The sequence below is a fragment of the Pteropus medius genome, unplaced genomic scaffold (assembly GCF_902729225.1).
Source record: "Pteropus medius unplaced genomic scaffold, Ma_sr-lr_union100, whole genome shotgun sequence".
Lineage (NCBI taxonomy): Eukaryota > Metazoa > Chordata > Mammalia > Chiroptera > Pteropodidae > Pteropus > Pteropus medius.
Window position 1 is genome coordinate 47,148,976 of NW_024349800.1, and position 16,232 is coordinate 47,165,207.

The window sequence follows — 16,232 nt, forward strand, 5'->3', positions numbered from 1 at the left end:
GTTTTCTATATGTTCTTGACCATGTAAGCACAAAGTACAAAAGTTATTACCATGTAAAAATTTCTTCTGTTCTCAATTTTGAGACTACTTCCTATAAACGGCACAAACTTTAAATTTTTATAGTTTGAAACGTCCTTTGGTCAGCTCAGGTGACACAAAAAAAGGTGACACCTTATTTTTAAGTAAAATTGATATTAACCAGCATGATCACCCACCTTATCACCTAGGTTGGCCCTAAAATAGCTTCTGGCTCATTTCAAACAACTCTACCTTCAAAGAACAAAGATTTAGCACAAGCTCAGTTAAAACAATATGCTACAGCTTTTGAAGACATGGTTTGAGACGGACTAGTCCCTGCCTTCAGAAAGGTTCCCTCCAAATAAACTGAAGTATTCATGGCCATCGACACCACTTTTCAATGCATGCCCAACAGCCTCCTCCATTCCTTTTTATTCATGGGCTTCCTGCCTAAAAAGGTCCTCTCCCCAGCCATGACAATTACTGAAATCCTAAAATCTCTTCAAGACCTAGCTCAAAATATACCTGCTCCATGAACTCCAGAAGTATTTCAATTTCTGTACAGCTCACTAGGTCAGCATGTACTATTTTTAAGCTGATGTTCTTTTAATATATTCTGACTTCTCGATTATAGTTTATAAGTAACTAGGCGTATCTTCCATCTCCAGTGCAGTTCACTGAAGATACACACTGGCCCTTCCAAGAAACAATAGGTGTTTATTTTCTTTTCTTTTATATAAAGATTGGGACAGTATTATTAGTTTGGGCCTGATGGATTATGGTGAGCCTTGCAAGGCTAAGGAGTGTGACTTTTACCCTGCAATAAAAGAGAACTGAAAGTTCTTGAACTCAAAAATGATATGATAAAAGTGTATTTTAGAAAAAGTAGTCCTTGGTCTACAGCTGCCAGATTGGGGGGCAAGGGGGTAACATCTAGATCAAGGAAGGCAGGTAGGTGGCTCAGCATAAAAGGGTTAAGTTATAAGGTCAGAAAGCCTTGGGTTCTCCAACACTTCTCGTTTTGTGACTCTGGGTTAAATTATATGACTTCTTAAGAGCTTCATTTTCTTTATTTATAAAACACAGATGATAAAACCAGAACTTGTAGTATTACATCAAATACCATAATGCCTAACAAAGGGTAATAAGCACAGTGCATGCTGGCACCAATTCTCTGACACCAACTGGGTGTCCTACAATTCAGTTCTGATAGTCACTTCCTGGAGTTAGCATCAGATCCCACAAGTTAAGGACAAGATACCCAAGCATATTGCCCTTGCTTCAGATGTCCCCAAGCTATTAGAACTTTTGTCCAACTTGGCTACAAATTCAAGGGTTCCTGCAACCCTCCTTAAGTGTAATAATTTGCTAGAATGATTCACAGAACTCATTGAAAACACTATACTTAAACAAGTACGGTTTTATTATAAAGGACATAACTCAGAAATAGCCAAGTGGAAGACATGTGTGGAGCAAACGGGGAGAGGATAGGGGGATTCAGCGCATCCATGCCCTCTCTGAGAAATTCATACGTCACCTTCCCAGTACATGAATACATTTATCAACACAGAAACTCCAGTGTCCCAGAATTTACATAAGGCATTTCATTACATAGGCATGATTAACTAAATCACCAGCCACATGACTGAATTCAATCTCCAGTCCCCCTCCCCATCCCAGAGACAAGAGGGTGGTAAAATTCCAACCCTTTAAGGGAGAACTAAGTCTTTCTGGTATGGCTAACTATTGTAGGGCCCACCCTGAGTCACTTCAGCAGCATACACTCAGGTACAAGTTTAAAGGGGGCTCATTATGAATAACAAAACATACTCTTACCACTTAGGAAATTCCAAGGACTTTTGAAGCTGTGTCTGGATCCAGGGTCAATAACTAGAAAAAAATTTTATTATATTACATACACAATAAATGGAAGCTGTTATTTTAGAAACCAAGTAGTAGACAAGTAAAATAATGCAAGCATAAAAATGAAGAGAAAAAAAAAAACATCAAAAGCATCACAAAAGACAAAGCAACAGCAAAAAGGAGAGGGGGTCGAATTGAATATAAAGGTTCAAGCCTACGTGACTAAAAAGACAGAAACAGACATATTCAGGAAGAAAGTGAAGATGGGCTGAGAATGAATTTAGTGTTAGTCCAGTTGAGACTGAAGGCATCGACCAGGGATTTCAAATGGACACTGGACAGATACGGAGAAATGAGCCTAGAGATGGGAGAGGACAGGGCCAAAATCGGTTGTCAGAGTTATCCACATAGATAAAATACCCCGGTCCTCCACCTACCACCCAAAAAAAAGCCCTCACTACTCAAAGGTATCAGCTAATGATGTCACATAAGCATCTATCTGAGTTCAATAAAAAAGAGTTATTGCACACAGCATCAAATATAAGGGCTGAACTCTAGAACATATTCCATTTAATATTTTGGACTCTAAACAAAATGGTACCACATTTTAACACAAAGATTTCCAAAAGAATCACATGACCAAATGCCAAACAGAAATGTCAGGTTTTGTTCTTTGAAAGAAATGTACCATTTTATTTTCTATCAACAGGAAACTTATAAAGCATCTCTCTAACAGAAATGCTTATTTTTCAAAGAAGTTTATAGAACAACCATAGAACATTTCAAAATACAACAACATAAACAAAAGAACTGTGTATAATCAATTCACAAAAGCTTCTTGTTCAGCTTCATGAAGCAGGATAAACACTTCAAGCATAGAAACCATTACAAAGACTTACTCAAAGCTTTTAGAAAGCACATTCAATAACCAGAAACTGCCTTGGTAATTGCCCATGGTTCAGAAGCATCATAATTTATTTTTCCCCACAGTGCACGCATCATCTCATCCTTTGTTGCTAGCTTCCCAGAAGAGAATCCCAACTCTGTCTTTCAGCCAGTAAAGGTGACAAATGGGAAAAGAAACGGAAAGCAGAGTTTGAGGACAGCATACTGGGCTAGTCAGATGACTCACAGTATAAAAAGGCTTAATGGGCCCACGGAAGCGAGACATTCAAGTACTCACTGGATTAATTAAAAGGCTCACTGACTCAGAAAGTCAGAAGGATGGTGATGGTCATGGTACTTAGGACGGGAATGCAAGAAGAGTGCAGTGAGAGCCCAGTATGTGTCCCACCCATTCATCCATCCATCATACCCATTTCCATCCCTTGCCCCAGTCGCTCAGGGAGACAGGGAGGCAGCAATGTTACAACTGGTAAGGGTACTGGAGTTTCAACTCTTACCTGATAGTAACACCCCTAGCCAGAATCTGGTCAGGGAAGGCGAAATCTTAGCCTAGATCTCAATCTCCAGAGATAGTAGAATAAAGGGCAGCCCTGCCCCCCTCCCCACATTCCTTAACACTTGGGGTATTCAAGTTCCAAAGATGGCTACAGGAACTCAAAGACCTTCCTAACGGAAGAAAATAGGCATGACACACTCTCCCCATTTCCTGGACTCTGATTCCAAAGCCAAATTACAAGGACCTTTTCATTCTGCATAAAACTTTAAAATATGTTTGTATTAGGCAAACTGCTGCTTTTGTTATAGTAGTACTTAATTCTGTTATACCAAAATGAATGTATAAACCAATTATAACTATAGTCACCTACCTATGTATAAACTTCTTGTTGTTCATATGGTAGACAATGTCCGTTAAGGTTTATTTTCATTATCCTAAGCTAACAGTAGCTGAAGATTCCCTTAGCTTGAACCATCCCCCAACTGCTCCAATTACAAAACCCACAGAAAGCCAAGGTCTGCCTGAGATCACTAACAATTTCTGAAGAGCTTAAAAGTCTCTCAGCCTCAGGATCCCCCCTTCTGACTCAGCCAATTCACCAATTTTACCCTGCTTCCATCCACCCTTACCCCTCAAAATGCCCCCAAAAAACCCTTAAGTAAAACAGAGGGTCTGAAGGAACAGATAATTTAAATAACAGATATCCCTGAGCCAACTTTCCTGTTCCTCTCTCTTCTTTAATCACCCACATCCCTACTCAACCAAAAACTGTCCTTGAAGCTCCAAATGGTTATCCCTAGGTTAAGCAAAATTCAGCCCTTTCAGATTCCTACTCCCTAATGAGCATGCCCACATCTGTCAAGGCGCTGAACTCAAAGCCTTCCATCTATTAAGATCTACCCTCCAAATTTTTTTAAAGCAAAATGATAATTGTTACCCTGTTAAGCCACATTTCCAGCCATAAAGCTTCTTCCTAGTACAAAGGCAGGCAGAGCAGATCTTCTCAATGTTTACCAACATGAACTAGCAAGCTGCTGTCCTAACTAACTGCTCACCAGAGCAAACTCTACCTTCCCCTTTCTCAGAGCAGCAAGGTCACCTGCATGTTAAAAATGTCCTTCCTCTCAAAAGCAACTATTGTCAGTTACCGCATCCCATTCCTTTCAGTTCTTGCCAGGGAAACTTTACATCCTAACCAAGTAAAAAGTCCCCTCATTTTTTTTTAACAGATTAAGAAATTAAGTCTCAAGAAGGTAAAATTAGTTGCCCACAGCCTTCTAATAAAAAAGAGTTAAGATGTATGAGGTGCTGTGAGAAATGTGTCACTTGCATCAACTCTTTTAATCCTCCCAACAACCACAACAGAAAAATAGCACTGTGGCCCCTTTTTACCCTGAGTAAACAGATTTAGGTTAAAAAAATAAAAATTTCCTGCTCCAAATCACAATGACGGTAAGTGCTACATTGGGATTCAAGCCCATCAGGCAAAATTCAGAGTTCAAACTATTAAAGGATAATTTAAACAAACAAACAAATAAATAACATGGTCTTCCACACAAATATAAAATGAATACCTATCTATGATTTTACTTAACTCATTAATTAATTACAGAATAAAATGGTTCCAGCTGGTTCAAACTCAAATCCAAAAAGCATAAACTTAGAGGCAAGCAGAAATGGTGAAAGATCTGCTTAATAGATCCAAAACTGGTTTCTTCTGCAAAGGCGGAAAAGAAATCAGCTGTATCTCCAACCAACAAATTCATTTGCATGTCTAAGGACAAGAATTATTTGCATTGCTTTAAGTTATTCACAACTTTACAACAAAAGTTGTAAAATAAAAAATAAAAGCTGCAGACCCTACAGATCAGATCGCCAGAAAAAGTGTTCTAGACATTGCCTACCTTCCAAGTAATCATTTGGTGCATTTCAAAGACTTTCACAAATAACCACTATGCACAATGTCTATTTCTTCATTTAGAAAAAAATCCATAGCTTCAAGATCTCTAACCACCACTAGAAAAACTGAGTTAGTCCCCTCCAAAAAATTACTCTTCCATTCAGATAAATTTTTGTCTATCACATACTAAATCATAAATTTAGGCTACAAATTTATATACAAATGCAAAAATAAATGAATTCATTGGATGGTCAAGCTTCTTAAGAGATCTAAAACTAATAAGGATTTGGTTTTACTGAACAGTGACCCACAGAATTACTCTCTGGGGAAATAAAGACATATAGTTAAACTGTCACTTCCAACTAACTGACCCAAAATTAATTTTCTTGCATAAGAAAGTGTGAAAAATTAGTAAACAGCAACCTCATTTAAAATGAAGTAGAGAGGCCAGAAGGGGGAGCTCTCACCCGCTATGACAATAGTAAAGTACAAAAGGAAGAACTCTGTAATAGCCCTTCCAAGCTCCTCTTCCCCTCTATAAGAGTTTCCTCTCCTTTATATGAGAGGACTCGCACGTGGCCTGCCATGGTTGCATGATCCCGATTGCAAATCTTCGTTGTTCCCGAAAAAAACATTGTGCTGGAGAAATATCTGGCTGACTTTTTACTTAAGGTCAACAAAAGTAATCCTAGTCCAATTTACACAACCAGTAAAATTGAGTAAATGTACTTTTCCCTACTGCTCCAGCTAAACGCAACTAAAAACCCTGAATGTTATATATAAAACAAATGAAAAAAGACTGAAAGTGACGAGGAGGCAAACCAGCCCTGGACCTTGGGACCCACGGAACCACACAGTGGTGAGTCTCCTTTTCCTTCTGCATCATATACCAGACAGACAGGAAGCTGAAGAAGCCAGTAATCCAGAAATGCAAAAGGGGCAAATAAAACAAAGCCTTTGCTCTTTCAAAGGACCAAGAAAAGAGCAGCATAGCAAAACAGAAATTTTTTATGCAATAACCAGTGTACTCCAGCAAAAAACCACAGAAAAAAACTGTGGCTCACCCCAACCTATCACAGCAAATGCCAAGTAGGGAGCCTAAACTTTCAGTCTCACCAGGCTGTAAAGCCGTGCCTCGGCATGACCCACTCCAACTTCCTACCCCTGCAGAGGTAATATCAAAGACAAAACTTTCTTCCCTGCCAGGTGGTAGTAAGACCCACTTCTTTGCCACACAGCATCTATGGAGACCATCTGGACAGCCTAGACTTCTCCCATGACAGTAATGAGGCACCCCCTCGCATCCCTATGTGAGTAGTATGACGCAAGGTCTAGTAGAGAATAAGATCTTTCACCACCTCCCAGGGGTAAAAAGGCCATCCTCTCCTAGTGGTGTCAGTAGAAGCTATGTAGGGACGGTAAGGGAGCAGAGTAGTATCAGTGAAGGGCTAGGGAGGAGCTGAAACCTCCACCCTGCCCAGCGGCCAGGAGTCTCACTTTGTGTATCAATGGACCAATTCCTTGACACCACACAACTCATCCAAAATGAAACTAGATAATAAAAAGGCATATAACCCAATTAAAAAATGGGCAAGGGATCTGAATAGACATTTCTCAAAAGAAAATATACAAATGCCCAACAAGCACAGGAAAAGATGCTTGACATCATTTGCCATCAGAAAAATGCAAATCAAAACCACAATAAGATACCATTTCATACCCACCAGGCTGTTTATAAAACAACTTCTCTAGGATACTATAATCAGAAAGACAGAAAATACAAGTGTTAATGAGAATGTGGAGAAATGGGAACCCTCAATACACTGCTGCTGGAACTGTAAAGTGGTACGACCTGGAAAACAGTCTGGCAGGTCCTCAAAAGATTAAACGTACAGTTACCACATGACCCAGAAAATCAACTCCTAGGTGTATATCAAAGAATAATGGAAACATACATTTACATAAAAACTTGTACAAGACTATTCATAGCAGGACTATTCATTATAGCCAAGAAGTGGAAACAACCCACTATCAACTGATAAGTGGCTAAAATGTGGCATATCCACACAATGGATTATTACTCAGCCATAAAAAGAAATTAAGTACTGTTACATGCTGCAATATGTTTGAGCCTTGAAAACATTAAGCTAAATGAAAGAAGCCAGATACAAACGACCACATATTGTATGATTCCACTTATATGAAATACCCAGAAAAGGCAAATCTACAAAGAGTAGATTAGTACAGTAGCTGCCTAGGACAAAAGAAGGAAGGGGGATGAGAATAAGATGTCACTGCTAATGGACACCGAATTTCTTTTTAAGGTGATGAAAATGCTCTTAAATTGTGGTGATGCTTGCACAACTCAATAAATATGTTAAAAAACACTATGAGATCCGCAGCTGCCTTCTTTCTAGAAATTGACCAGCTGATTCTAAAATTCATATGGACTTGAAAGGAACTCAAAATAGACAGCATGATCTTTAAAAAGAAGAACAAAGGAGGACACGTACTTCCTGTTTTCAAAACTTTCCGCAAAGCAACAGTAATTAAGACAGCGTGGTACTAGCATAAGGACAGACATATAGTTCAGTGGAATAGAACTGAGAGTTCGAAAATAAACCCATGTGTCTATGCAACTACCATATGCCCCAACAACTGCACTCCTGGACATTTATCCCAGTGAAATGAAAATTTATGTTCACACAAAAACCTGTACATGAATGATCATAGCAGCTTTATTCATAATAGCCAAAAACTAGAAATAACCCAAGATGTCCTTCAGTGGGTACAACCACACCAAAGAATACTAAGGATAGTAAGGAATACTACTCAAGAAAAAAGTACAAACTATTGATACACGCCAACAACTTAGAAGAATCTCCAGGGAATTATGATAAATGAAACAGACAATCCCCAAAGGTCACACATTGTATAATTCCATTTATATAACATTCCTACAATGACAGAATTACAGAAATAGACAACATAGTACTGTTTGTCAGTGGTAGGAAAGGGGGTGTGTGGCTATCAAAGGACTACGAAAGGGATCCTTATGGTGAAACTGTTCTGTATCTTAGCAGTACCAATGTCAATATTCTGGTTGTAATATTGTACTATAATTTTGCAAGGTGTTACCTTGCAAAAAATTCTGGGTGAAGTATACATGGGATCTCTATTATTTCTTACAACTGCATGTGACTCCACAATTATCTTGAAGTAGAGTCTAATTTTTTTAAAAAAGGAATCCCTAATCACTGCTGTATAACAAATCCACATATAGAGTTATTACTTTATTCCTAAAGGAAGTAGGTAGTAGAGAAACATATATACTGAAAGTGATTCTAACTTTGTGACTTTAATCTCTTCACCTGCAAAACATAGCTTAACAAAAACACAGGTGAATAATGACATTCTTAAAAGATACCCACGTCCTAATTCCTGAAACCTGTAAATGTTGCCATGTGTGGGAAGAGAGGGAAAAAACCACCTTTGTAGGTATGATTAAGTATTTTAAGAGGGGGAATTATCCCGGATTATCATAGGCCCTAAATATAATCCTATATATCCTTCTAAGAGGGGTACAAAGGGAGATTTGACCACAAACAAAAAAAGATGTGACCACAGAGGCAGGGATTGGAGTGATTTACCACAAACCAAGGAATGAAGACCAGCACCAGAAACTAGAACGGGCAGGGGTGGACTCTCCCCAAGACTCTCTGGAGGTGGCATGGCCCTCCAACACTTTGATTCTGCATTTGAACTTCTGGCCTCCAGAACTGTGAAAAAATTAATTTCTGGTGTACTAAGCCACCCAGTTGGTGGTAATTTGTTACAGCAGCCACAAGAAACTAATACAAATACTTACCCATCTCTCGAAATGTAAAGAGCTCACAAATATGCATGGAAAAGGCTCTGGAGAAGTCTGAAGCACGATTGCAAAAAAAGAAAACCAGATGCAATTTTAGAGTTCTTAATTCAAAATAATACATAGCACCCTTAATTTTTGAGAGTTAAAGAAATCTAGATAAAAAGAAAGAAATATGGCTCTGGGGATAATTATATCCAATTTGGTCTCAGTTCACTGACTATTAACCCATTCAGTAGACAAGAACTGTTTATAGCGGTAGCTCTAGCAAAGACTCAATCTTGATTAACTCTGACTTCTAGTGTATTTCTTCTCTGTAAGAAAGAAAAACTAAATTGTACTGGTTTCATTATTACCATAAATAAACAGCAAAATAAGGTTTCTTCCCTGGACTAGATTATTTCAATCCGCTTCCCATTCTGGCGGAGAATAAAGCAAACATAATTCTTCTTTTAATCAATTTGTCCTAATGAACAGACATGCTAAAAATTCAACTTAACTTTAAATCTGTAGTTATTCACATTCACAACTATGTTATTCCAGCAATTCACAAATTCTCCAGTTTCAATACATCATAAAATATCAACATATATGTTGATAAGACATACAATAAAAACCCAATATTTTCAATGCATTTCGGAATGCTATAATAGAACACGCAGGAGTGATATAACAGTGCCAAAACAAGCGTGTAGCACGGTGAAAAGTGAAAAGGGCAAAAGGGATGTCTCATTTAAAACTCCAACAGAGGGAATCACCCTAAGCAGCAACAGGAAATTACATTCAGCACGCATATTCAAAAATTTTGGACATAACTTATAATACAAGGCACAGTCTCATAATCAATCTCTTACACTTAAAACCACGTAAGTACGCTATATTTTAAATTTAAAGTGACTTCAAACAGGCATTATAGCACAGACTCTGGAACTAGACTACCTAGGTTCTAATCCATGTTATTTACCCTCTCTGGGCCTCAGATTCCTCAGAGGTAAAATGAAGATTACAATAGTATTCATCTCATAGGGAAAGCTGTGAGGGTTAAAGGGGTTAAAAACTTAAAGTACTTAGAAATGAACCCAGTATCTAGTAAGCACTCAATAAATGTTGGCTGTCTTATTATTATTGTTATTATTATTAACCATTACTACCTATGGAACTCATAATAGTTTTCACCACTGCCTTGCTTACCGTTCATCATAGAAAACCCAGACATGATAAGAGGTGACGAAATCTCAATGATCTCTGTACTGAAGGCATTGATCTGTTTATCTCCCCCCTACCCCGCCCCTCTAGACAGTAAGCGCAAGGCTGGGAACCATGTCTTATTTAACTCTGTCCCCATTACCAAGTTCACGGTAGGTGTCTAAAATGTTAAGTAAGTAAGTAAACATTTTAATGTTCAAGCCACTCCTTTTTACCATCATTTTCCTCCCTAATGCCATACGAGCAAGTTTTTATTTAAAGGCTACACAATATAAAGAAAAAAAATAATTCTAAGAAAGTATTTGTATTACAACAGGCTAGCGGAAATAGTAAGAGCCAAGAAAAAGCTGCCTTTCCAAAATACGCAAATATTCCAGTCAGGGAAGACTAGCTGTCAGGGTTAAGAACAATCCTTTCACTCTGCCCTCTAGCACACAGAGCCATAAGTATGGCTGCCACCAGTCACTTCTCTTCCCTCACCATTCTCTTATTCCTATCTTTTATTCATCATTTGCTTGTGACACCAGCTCACCAACATGCCATCTCCCTGCTCCATGAGTTCTTCCAAGGGGATTATCTATTCACTTACAAACATACACTGGAGGTGATCTCTGTATGAGATAGAAAATTAAGGGTGGCAAAAGACTTCCCTTTACCGTCTGTAGAACAGTAATCTATTTCCCATGAGGAAGTGAATAATTTATGTTTTCAGAAACCTCAACTGTGAAAGACGGCCAATAAAGTGGTTAATCATCTCCAGACAGCTTTCACTGATGGCTGCCCCTCAGGTGTCCCTTCCATCTGCCTCTTCTGGGTTGTCACAGGAGGATCCCCAGAGCCCTAGTCAGATGGAGAAGACTAGGTAGAGGTGCAATGAACACACTCTGTCAAATTGGACTGAAGCTCACAAAGGCCTCTTTTGAGCTTTTATCTCACTGCTACCAGGAACTCACCAGAGGCTTTTCTTAGCCCATTATGACATTGGAAATTTTGCAGCCAGAAGAATTAACAGCTAGTCCTCATTATCTAAGAGCAATTAGCATAGTAGGGAGAAAGGCCACAAGGTGATTTCTCAAACAGGGACCACATTTCATAACGATTAAAGAAATTTGATTAGTTTCCCCCCCAAAATTAAACAAAATATAAATCATTTTATTTTCACAATGTATCTTATATTTACCAAAAGTTACGTTACACTTGCAACTACGCACTAATTCTTAAGACAAGAAAGTAATCAATTGGTAGAGTTTGAGACATAATTTTGTGATCAAACTGTAAAAGAACATGATGTGACAGCCTCGATTTCTCATTTGCCTTACCAAGACAATTATATAAAAGTCATTTTGGGGGGGAAAAAATATATATATATATATATACACATACATACATATATATTTCATCATTTATTCCCCTCATACCCTTTTAAAATTCTTTTAAAGCACCTCTCATTAACCCTGCTGGTTTTCCTCATCAAAAGTTAATTGGTCTAACATTGCCAAGTTCTCGCTAGTGCCTCTTTTTAAATAAAAATATAACAGTAACATGCACAAATCTGAGGTGTGCAACTAGAATTCTTACATATACTTACACCCCTGAAAACCGCCACTCATCTCAAGGCACAGAACATTTCCAGCATCTCAGCTTTCCTCGCACCCCTTCCCAGAGATTACCACCACCACTGTTCCCACTTCCATCACCAAGAAACAGTTGTACATGTTTTTGAACTTCATTTAAATGGAATCATATCGTGCTTATGTTTGGTGCAGTTCTCGACCCTGTTCTGAATTCATGAAACCCTGCAACTTTGCAAGGTTTGCAATTTCGCCTTCCAATTGATTTGGAATGTGTTCATGTTATGCTGTTGGAAGCCAGACAACTCTAATGTTATGAATGTTTAAGCGAAGATCAGTTTTACAACTAGAGAATTCATTTGTGGTTACTTCCATACTGTAATGGCTTCTGTACAAATATATTTAAAAATTCATGTAAAAAAAGGATACTGTTAAATGTCAACTCTAAATGGAAAATAAAAAAAATTAAAAAGGAAAAAAACCCTCTAATATCCATTATGCTAGCAGTTTATCCCAAACATACCTTAATTTGCCCCACTCCCTTTGTGTGACTTTCCTCCAATGAAGCTACATTTGCACTAGACTCTGCTGACTTTTGATGATATAAGTTTTCTATAGTCTCAGAAATCAGAGGCCTAGATTATAAGCTTGATTTTGTTACATTTGTCCCAACAACCTCAGAGGGTTTACAATTTTTTAAAACCCAAGAACAAAGAACTGCCTGCTCTTTTTGCTTAAATGAGTTAACAATATCTCCAATCTCTAACCATACAGTTAACAAAACAAAACAAACATAAAACAAAACAGTTTACTTTTCTCTGTCCGCCCTCTCTAAGTGGTCCCCTCCCCCACACCCAGTCACTCTTTCATTCTGCCTTCAAAATGTAGTGGTGGATTCTACTCTGCCACAGCCAACATCTTGGTTCACTCCCTCACCATCTCATCTGGAGTATGGAAACTGTCCTTAACTAGTCTCTCCTTACACTGTCTTTCACTCTGTCACCAAACCCACTACTCTAGAACATAAAGTTGATCATGCTATTCATCCGATTAAGATTCTTCTATAGGTCCCACTGCCCATGAGATAAAGTCACTCTCTTAGCTGGGAATTCAGTCTGGCCCTCCCTAACCTTTCCTAGCTTCTCTCCCAGCAACTCCAGCAATACTCTGGTCTGATCCCTGGACATCCGTGCACTCTCAATGCCTCCTCCTTTGGCTAGAAGCCATTTCTCTCTTTATCCCATAGTCAGCTCCCTTCTTTTCTTGGCCACGGCCACCCCAGCAGAATTAGCTCTCTGTACCCAGTGCGACTATATCTGAGTCCTTATCACACTGCATCAGTTCATCATTTATTTGCTAAAATCCCCCTTAATTATTAATTTGTGCTTCCTGTTAGAAATTAGTCACAACTCTTTGTTTTAAAATATTGTTTAAAGTAACAGTCAAAGGTAGCATGAATATACCACTTAACTAATCACCATATAATATCACCATATAGTAATCACCAAATAGTAATTGCCATATAAATCATTACTGGATGCCAATGGAATGAATCAGTTATTATTTATACAATTAAAAGATCATAAACAAAATTACTTCACTGAAAAATCTGTTCATATTTATCTCTCTAACACGTAACACATCTGCAGGATACAGGAAGACAGTATGCATGGTGGTTAAGAACATAAGTTGGAATCACAATGTTAGTTGTTCAACTTGAGGCAAATAACAAATGTCAGTCTGTAAAACAAACATGATAAAAGTGGCCACTTTACAATGTTTCTGGGTGACTGAGTTAGCCTGGCAGGGTAAATGTATAGTGAGTAAATGTCAGAGTAAATGTCAGCTGTTATCATGTGTTTTTGACGTTTTAAAGCCCTTTTATGCATTCTCACAACAGTACAATGAGTTTGGACAAAAATGCTATGCCCATTTCAGAGGTAAGGTACTAACAGAGAGGTTGTATGACTTCCCTAAGATATTTTAAGTGACAGAGTTGGAACTAAAAACCATACTTAAGCCCCAGGCCAAACTGAGCAAATCTCTATGGATCCAGTTTGGAAGATTCTTTTGGGTTGTCCCCATTGTCTCTTCTTGGTTGTCAGCAACAGCCAGCCTAAAAGCCTGGTGGCAACAGATGAACTACTCCATCCGCTCAAGTTAAAAGGTAGAGAGAGACGCCTCACTTTCATAGTGCCTGACTCATAACCGGCTCTCCAAAGACAGTAGCGACCGATCACTGAACACAGTGCCACTGTGCCTTCTCAGTAACAGAACAAGGCACTCCGCAAAATCAAGCCTGCTACCAAAAAGAAAAGTCTCTTAATGTTATGCTTATCTGTCACATCAAAGTACAAAGTGGCCATAGAAATTTTTTTTAAGTAAAAAAATTTATTTCTTTTACTTTTAAAAATGTTTTGCAAAAAAGAATTTTCATCAAGTTTTCTGAAAACTAAACCAACTAGTTACATTTCATGACATGCCTTTGCCCAAAGAAGCCACTAACATGAATAGACAGTATTTCAACTCTGTAAGACCTTTACCAATACCTATTTTCCATACTTTCCTGGGCTAAACTGAATTACAATCTTCAGTCTTAATTACAGACACGTTCACATGGAATACAATAAATGAGCTTCGAAGGAAGATTCAATGCTCCTGGGGAACCCACCTGAACCAGGTTAAGCACAAGGAAGCAAAACTTCTCCAAAACACCTCGGTGCCCTATCTTCCTTTTTCTTCTCTTCGAATGGGGAAGCAGAAGTTAAGATACACCTTAATGATCAGACGTGACATCAGCCCCTGAGTAAGGCCTGCCTTTTCTTTCCTGGAACCCACAAGCAAGCAGGTGTCTGGCGCCTGGAAGATACACAGATAAGGCAGCTACAGCCCCCGCCCTAGACAACTCACGTCCAAGACTCTCACGTGGCGGCCACTTGGGACGTTTTGCACATCTGATTTAACAGCTGCAGAGCTCGGACTGCGTTCGGGGCAGTGCAGCTCCCAGACCCGTCCAGGTCTGAAGCAGGAACCTGTTAACGCTCATGTGTCAATAGCGACAAGACACCTGGCTCTCCACATCCCGCGGCCACCTCGCGGACCCGGCCGGCGAAGCCCCTGACGCCGTTGCCTGCTTCCCCGCACCTCCTCTTACCTGAGCCGGCGACGCCGCCACCTACGTCGGGCCCCCAATTCCAGGTCAAGTGACCGTTACCCCGGCCACCGCCCGAGAGGCCGGTGGGTCAGGGGGAAGAGCCCATAAGGCCGCTCCCCCTCCACCAACTCGGGGATACCCTGGCCGCCGCCGCCATTTTCCCAGCGCCATACCCGAACCTGACAGTTCCAGTCTCCCACCTGTGGCCAGCAGGGGATCACGCGCGACACCGTGGGGAGCGCGTGCGCGAGCCGGGGAATCCGTGGGGTCACAACCTCCGGTTAGAACCCGCCGCTAATTCATCCCGAAGCGGGGAGGTGTCCGGCCGGTCGCCCTAGTAATGCGTCCCGACAGGCTTTATACTGATTGGCTGCGAGCTCCGTGACGCGACGGCGTCCCCAGCTGCGTGAGAAGCCCGGGTCCCGGGCGCCCCGCCCCTGCCTCCTAGCGCGGGGCACCGGGGGCGCCCACCGTCGAGGGTTCCTTTAAAGGGGCCGCACTCATTGCCTGCACGGAGAGAGTGAGGTCTGTAAGGGCGAGAAACGATAGAAATAAATCTCACCGAGGGCATTGTCCCAGAGAACTGATGGCCCATCCAACTCCTAGAGTTTCAGAGTGGAAAACAAATCTGGGGAGTTTAATTTACAAACCTAATTTACTAGTGCAAAGTCAAGGGACAAATCAGAGGGAGAACCTGTTCTAGAATCCAGATTCTACATGCACTGCGCCAAGCTCTTCCTAGCACGCGCAGTATTTCCCCAGTCCTGGGGAAACTCAACCTCTTCTGAACCCCCACAGCCCTTTCATCATGCCTCTAGTAAAAGGTTTCATTACTTCCTCCTGTGGCGTGTCTGTCCCTAACCTACTACACTTTAAAGTCCCGAAACGGTAGGGACTGAGTTAAACCTCTTTTCGTTTCCTACACAAATCCTTCCTCCTGCTGATCTTCAACAAAGATTACTGAATTCAAATCTTAAAAGTAATAAAACAGCCACACTCAGAGCCAGTCATTCACGTATGTTTATGTATTCGTCTATTCAGTAGAAGGGGAGGGAGGTGAATTTTTTTTAAGTACAAGTTTTTTGTCCTCACACATAATCGTTTGTGATGTGTAATAATATCTATGTTAGAAATGCATAGCTTCAATATAGCTAAACTGTACCCTCAAATTCTCTGTGAATCAAGTTTCTGTGCTCCACTTGTAAGTCAGCTCATCTCACCAATTTCGTTCAAAAATATTGAAATGTTTA

The 16,232-nt window shown here is 39.9% G+C and overlaps 1 protein-coding gene across 5 annotated transcripts in view; it reads right to left on the reverse strand.

Moving 5' to 3' along the window:
* LCLAT1 (lysocardiolipin acyltransferase 1) overlaps positions 1-15,347 on the reverse strand; it is a 149,527-nt gene extending 134,180 nt beyond the window's left edge. The window contains exons 1-3 of one of the 5 annotated variants that reach the window (XM_039887480.1): positions 15,183-15,347; positions 14,500-14,687; positions 1,855-1,908 (exon numbers count right to left, since the gene is read on the reverse strand). The gene's annotated coding sequence lies outside the window, so the exon portion shown is untranslated. Of the gene's footprint in view, positions 1-1,854; positions 1,909-14,499; positions 14,688-14,982; positions 15,128-15,182 lie in introns of those variants that run through there. The other 4 variants (XM_039887479.1, XM_039887481.1, XM_039887478.1 and 1 more) reach the window with 4 other exon arrangements.
* Positions 15,348-16,232: the final 885 nt, after the last annotated feature.